Source organism: Castor canadensis, chromosome 10 (genome assembly GCF_047511655.1).
Source record: "Castor canadensis chromosome 10, mCasCan1.hap1v2, whole genome shotgun sequence".
Classification (NCBI taxonomy): Eukaryota; Metazoa; Chordata; class Mammalia; order Rodentia; family Castoridae; genus Castor; species Castor canadensis.
In genome coordinates this window covers 14,731,627-14,738,656 of record NC_133395.1, presented here as the reverse complement: position 1 = coordinate 14,738,656, position 7,030 = coordinate 14,731,627, and the positions used below count along the sequence as shown (strand labels likewise).

The 7,030-nt window shown below is 40.0% G+C and overlaps 1 non-coding gene across 1 annotated transcript; it reads right to left on the bottom strand.

Moving 5' to 3' along the window:
* Positions 1 to 5,025: 5,025 nt before the first annotated feature.
* On the bottom strand, positions 5,026 to 5,132 carry LOC141413087 (U6 spliceosomal RNA). The gene has a single exon (XR_012437911.1). It is a non-coding gene; the product is annotated as a U6 spliceosomal RNA (small nuclear RNA).
* Between the last annotated feature and the right edge of the window lie 1,898 nt (positions 5,133 to 7,030).

Below are 7,030 nucleotides of genomic sequence, written 5' to 3'. Positions count from 1 at the left end.
TTAGTCTGCATGTTCCTCTACAATGCCTGAAGTGTTTATATATGTGCAACAGGAAGTATTGGCCATGGCACATACCCCTCCTTGTTTAGCCAAAAGAAAATCTAGGGCCAGGCAGTGGTCCATGACCACACAGGCAAGGGACGACAAAGACCTTTGCATGTCCTTAATGGCAAGGCCTACCTGGTCTGAGGTGCCCTCTACCACTTTGATTAGGTTTTTCACAGTTACATGATTGGCAATCACCCCATAGCTGATTCCAGCTAGGGCTGCACTTAATGCTGTTATCCCTAAAACTATTAGTTTTCCTTTTATCTCTGTGGGAAGTTGTTCCTGTTGTAGTTAGCCCTCCCCTTTCCTTCCAAGTGGCTACATGAGCATGCAGGATCAGGAAGGCATACTTCGAATTGGTATAGATGTTGACTCTCTGTTCTTTTGACAGTCTTAGGGCTTCTGTTAGGGCCACTAATTCTGCCAATGAGCACTTGTATTAGGAGGAAGAGGACCTGATTTGAGGATGCCAAATTCTGTCACAACTGCAAACTCTGCATATCTGACACCATTTTTGATAAAGTGTATAATTCTAGATCTGGGCTTTTTAAGGGCTGATCAGTTAAGTCAGGTTGGGCAGCATAATTTTCCATAAGTACCTCCTCACATGAGTGTTCAGGATTTCCCTCTGCCGCTGGTAGAAGGAATGCAGGATTTAGGCTCTGACAGGTCCTTAAAGTTATTTCTGTCCCTCCCAGAAGCTGGGCCTGGTATTTAAGTAGATAGCCAAAGTTCTCCTTTTGAGTTTAAAATTCCCCCTAGGTCATGTGGGGTATAAACCATTAGAGAGTGATTTAGGATAAGTTTTTGAGCTTCAGGCACTAAAAGGCTTACTGCAGCAACTGCTTGAAGACATCCTGGTCATTCCTTGACTACCTGATCTAATTTTTTGATTAAGTAGCCTACTGGCTAGGGAGTGATGCCCCAAAGTTGTCCAAAGGGCCAGTCCTCCCTTTTCATAGACATATAATTGAAACTTGTCCTGTACTGGGAAACCCAGGGCTGGAGCTGTCATAAGGGCCTTTTTAAACTGGTGGAATGCATTTTCTCTCTTGTCATCCCATTCAATAAAGGGCTGGGATTCTTCTGCACTTCCTTAAGGACTTGATATAAGGGCCTGGCTAGGTCTGCATATCCCAGGATCCAAATTCTACAGTATCCTGTGACCCTCCAAAAGGCCCACAATTGTCTTAGAGTTTTAGGTAGAGGAAACATCAGGATTGGATGGATTTTATCTTCTTCTAGAGCCCTCATTTATTTTTCCAGGATAATACCTAAATATGTAACCGTAGACCGACATAATTGGGGTTTTTCTTTAGAGATTTTAGATCCCCTATCTGCTAAGAAATTTAGTAAGGATTCAGTGGCTCATGAAAAGACAGGCTCAGTCATTTCATGAGCCACTCATGAAAGGCTCATGAAAGGCTCAGGAGGTCATCTACGTATTGTAGCAGAGTAGCTTGTGGATATTGCCACTCTGCCAAGTCTTGGGTTAGAGCCAACCCAAAGATATGGGGGCTGTCCCTGAATCCCTGGGGGAGGACAGTCCAGGTGACCTGTCCAGACTTTCTTATGGGGTCCTCAAAGGCAAAGATAGGTTGACTTTTAGGATGTAAGTGAATGCAAAAGAAGGCATCCTTTAAGTCCAGGACAGAGAGTAAGCAGTACCTGGAGGTATTTGGGCTAAAGCATATAGGGATTTGGAATGACAGGGTGGAGAGGCACTACTGCTTCATTGATCAGGTGGAGATCCTGGACTAGCCTCCATTTGTTAGGTCCCTTCATGACACTGAGAATAGGAGTATTATATGGGCTGGAGCATTCTATTAGTGGTCCCTGTCTCTTTAAGTCTTTGATTATGGGAATTAGCCCCTCTTTAACTTCTGGCTTTAAAGGATATATTGGTTTTGATGGGGAAACCAGGAGAAGTCCTTGAGATAAATTAGGACTGAGAATGCTGTTCGTGCCTGTCCCACAGTATATCCATCCATCCACACCTTGGGGTCTACTTGTTCCTCTATTAGGGGCAAGCAAAAGTACTCTCCTGGGGGTAAAAGGAGCTTTACCCCAAGTTTAGATAGAAGGTCTTGTCCTAGCAGAGGAGTAGGGGTTTCTGGGACAATTAAAAAGGAGTGGCAGAGTGGAAATCTCCCCAGGAGCAGGCTAGAGGCTGAGTGAAATAACACTCTAGAGGCTGGCCTCATATGCCCCAAACAGTAATTTTCTTGGAGGATCTGAGTCTGGGAGAGAAAGGAATAGCTGAGATGCTGGCTCCAGTATTGATAAGGAGGCTGATCTTGTGCTTTTCAATAGTAAGTATTGCCCAAGTCTCCTCTCCCTTTATGGTGGTTACAGGAGCCTGTATGGGAGGCCCCAGGACCCATCATTGGGTGGGAGGCTCTGGCCTTGGTTCCTCTGGGAACCTGAACTACTTGGGAAAAGGGAAGGAAAGGCTGAGGATTGGGTGAAAAGAGAGTTTCCAGGCTCAGTGCATGAGGGATTATTGGTCGCCACTGCTGCCCAGGTCAATCCTGCCAAAGGGCAGTACTGGAGCTCTGGAAATAAGGGGTGACCTCCACTCTTGAGCCACAGAAACCATGAAGGAAGTGTAAGAGATCTGGCTGTCTGTTTGCATCAGACATGGCTGGAACGGTATGGGACTTAGGCACCTTTGAAGCCTCAGGGTGGATCAGGAAGTTGCATCTCCAGCCTTCAGGTGACACCAGAGAGTGCCCCAGCCAGAGCACCCTTACAGCTTGAAGAGAACCTTTCCTTTCCACTGGCTGTTTTCAGACCTTCTCCTAAACAGATCTTGAAAGAGAGAGAGAGTTTAAGGAGAGGGGAAAAAATAGCCTCGGTGCACGTAGTTCAGCTCCACCCACATAGCATTGGCAGTCCAGTCTAAGCTTCCGGCTGGCCCCTGAGTTCTTGGGTTGCCTGCCTTACAGTTGTAATGGGCTTGGAGCTTTTCCTCAGTTTCCCAAGGGAGAAACCCTGCTTAACGAGAGAGAGAGAGACAGAAAAGGTCAGTCTGAGAGGTCTACCGTAGCTAAGCCATGGTCGGGGAGGGGTGGGTCTTTCCTGGAAAATAGACTCCATTGGAGTGCTGGATGGTCATGGTCACGTGCCTAAGCAGCCTTTTCCAGTTTGGCACAACCTATACCAACCTCAGGTGAAGATTTGTCCCTTCATGGTTGCCAAATATCATGCACAGATGACACATGCAGGAATTTTCAGGTGTTCAGGGTTCTTGAGCCCACTCTGAGAACGAAAGCGCAGGCGGACTCCAGCAGCAGAGATCGGAAAGATTTTATTTGTAGAGAAGATGAGAGAAAGACTGCATGGTAGGGCATGCAGGGGGACTCGGAAACTGGTGGTTCTGTGGGGTCAGGGTGCGGGTTGGGTTTTATAGCCTTTTTGTGCATTGCCTGAGGGCAGAGATGTCTTTTAGATGCAGATGGGCATTTCCTGGGAAGGAGAAGAGTCTCCTTAACCTCCTGCAATCCATCCTTCAATAAGACTGGGTAATGTGCAAGTTTCCTTTTGTGTGTAATTCTTGTGTGCAGATAGGAAAACCAAAATGTAAAAATTGAGTAATACGACAGAGGTCACTTAAGTTAATGAAGCAGCAAAGTATTTGAAATTTACTATCAAGACTCTTGGCATGGGTTGGACATGGACTGCATGTACTTTAGATACATACTTGGCCATTTTTTAGAAAAATACAGTTCACAGTTATTCATTTCAGGGTAATATGAATGAGAATTGATGATGCAGTTTTCATTGTATTGGAAGAAGTGATTAATGAGTATGTGATAATAAAAATTTTGTGTTTAATGGAACAAATCATTTTGACTTTTTTAGCTACAGTGTGAACTATATGTATTTAATGATGATAATGAGGATAAAGTTATTGTGTGAGGATAAAGTTACTGTGAAAATAGCTTTTTATATAATTTTAGTTTTCTGAGTCTTAATAAAATCCTACAGCTGAAATGGCTTTTTAAATGCCCTGTTGGTTTCCCAGATTTTCTTTATTGTAGGAAAGACCCTATACTCATTTTGATTTAAATATCTTAAATGCACAAAAGGCCTACTTTTCATCCCAGTTGAGAAGAATTGTTAAACTTACGTAATTTGTTATATTTTCAAGACTTTAATGAGTAATGCTTTAGGTTACTTTTTAATTTAAGGGTCAGCAAGTTTGATTTTTATAACTTTCCATATTTTATTTAAAATGAATTACAAATGCCTTACAAATATATAACCCCAGGTATGTTTATGAATTGTTTTGTTCTGTTTACTGCAGTAACTTTAAAATAGCAAACAAAGAATATGAATACATAACAATTTCTAGATTAACCATTTTGAATGACAGAAAAACTTGAAATTTGCTATTTAACAACTACCTTCTATATTTGCATATATTGTTAGTATGGAAAAAGTATTTTTGCTGGTAAAAATATACATGACATAAAATTTACCATTTTAACCATTTTAATTGTAGTGATTTTTTTTTTCTTTTTGGTGGTACTGGGGTTTGAACTCAGGGCCTCATGATGGGTGCTCTGCCACTTTAGCAAGTCCTTCAGCAGTGTTAAGTATGTTCAAATTGTTGTGCAACTAATCTTCAGACTTTTTCATCTTATAAAATTGAAGCTTTATATCCATTAAACAACTCCCATTCTCCTCTCCATCCTACCCCTCATTTTACTTTCTGCTTCTATGAATTTGAAATGCTATATGCGTTTGTCTTTTTGTGACTGGCTTAATTTAGTTAGCACAAAGTTCTAAAGGTTCATCCATGTTATAGCATGTGTCAGAATTCTCTGTTTTTAGGGATGAATAATATTCAATTATAAGTACATACTACATTTTTCATGGACTCTTGAATTTCTTCCCTGTTTTAGCTATTGTGAATAATGTTGTTATTTGATCATACAAATATTCCATCAACACCCTACTTTCTTTTTTCTTTTAAATATGGAACGCTTCACGAATTTGCGTGTCATCCTTGCGCAGGGGCCATGCTAATCTTCTCTGTATCGTTTCAATTTTAGTATATGTGCTGCCGAAGCGAGCACAACACCCTACTTTCAAATCTTTTGGATATCTACCCTCAGGTACAATTGAGAAATCATATGGTAATTCTGTTTTCACCTTTTTGAAGAATTGCCATATTGTTTTCCATCATGTCTGTACTATTTTGCATTCCCACCATCCTCACCAATATTTATTATTATTTTTAACAGTAGCCATTCTAATGGGAATGAAGTAGTATCTCTTTATGGCTTTAAGTCATCTTTCTAATTTTTCAAAGTAGTTATGAAACAATTGTAGAACTAATTTCAGAGCTAATTTATGAACTAAAGTCAATAGTTTGATAATTGTAGAGTGCAAGATAGTCTCCTTTGTCCCTCTTCACTCAGCTCATTAAAATATTGACTTGAGCTGATGGTATTGATACCTCCTAAAGATTGGCTTGAACTAGTAAGAGATTTTTTTTTCATGAAACTGGAAATAAGCAGTCTAGAGTTGCTATGGCAGCTCAGAGGTGTTCAATCTTTTGTGACTTTCTGTCTGCCATCTTTAATGCTTGGGTTTTAACCTCTTCCTTACAGATGGTGCCTGTATCTCCAGGTGTCATTAAAATATTCTTGGCAGGAGAAGGAGGAAGGAGCAAGGACAAAAGGCAAAACCTAGGTGCCAACTGAGTTAGTTATAGTTAATAAACTTTCCAGGAAGCTCTATCAAATGGCTTCTCCTGACTGCTTATTAACAAGTTCTATTTCTCATAGCCACCCATTTCATGATGAGAAGCTTGGGAATATAATTTTATAGTTAACATATTTTCTCACTCCCCCCGTAGCAAAATAGTGATTCTTTGGCTAAGAAATAAGAGAGTGAAGCATAATGTATTATATAGACTCATGGCTTTATTTGCTAAACCCTTTTTACTTTAAGTGTCTCATTTTGAGGCAATAAGTTAGTCTGGAAACTAGGGATGTAGTACAATTCTAAAAGAGGACAATTTTGAGGACAACATCAAGAAAAGGACTTCTGCGATAGATAAATATCATCTATCCTAAAATATATTCCACAATGAGGTTTAATTCTTTGAAGAGAGTAAATTCTAATCACATGAAAGTCCAATTGCAACAAGTTAAGAAGTGCTTTTATTTTTAAAATACTATAATAAAAGTAATAAAATGCCAGAATTTATTGTTGAATTGTTATCTTGATTCTGTTATATTTGCAGCTGGAAGTGCTAAAATCACTTTGTCTAAAATTAGTTTATATCAAGTAGGATGAGCCAAGAAAATTTACATCAGTTGTCGAATTTTGGTTATAAAAAATCCTCCTGACCCAGCAACTGATCTTAATATGATCAAATAGCAATTTGTATCATTCCAAAGGCCAGCAATTTGATTATTCTTGGCTAGCTGAAGAAAGACCAGAGTAATCATTCTTCCCATTTGCCTTATCATCTTCTTGAATGCATATTTCAGTTCTAAAATGAACAAGGTGGGGGGGTTCTGGAAAAGAAAGAGGCACAGGGGAAGTTTAAGAACCACATCAAATCAGGAATTAATTTTTTTGTGTTCTTTGTCAGATGGAGATATTAAAAGGGGCAGGGAAATGGAGAGAAGGTGAGAGGTTGTATAATGTTAGCAGATTCGGTAAACCATTTTACTTATTTTCATTTTTGTCTCTATTCAACTTTGAATCCCAGTGTACTTTTTTGGTTCTCTTACCTCCCGTCATTTCCTCTTCCACAGTTAGTCTGGTATCATCATTTTTAATTTAGTGTGAATGCATTTCAGAAGCTAAGATAGAGATGCCAGAGTGCTGTTTGAAAGAGCTGTGCGGTTTATTCAAAGGTCATTCATTCCCCCCAGTTGTAGCTACACCTGGAGAAAAATTGGACTCGAGCATGGCCTAAGAGAGTACAGGTTATTCTATCTCACAAAAGAATTCTCTT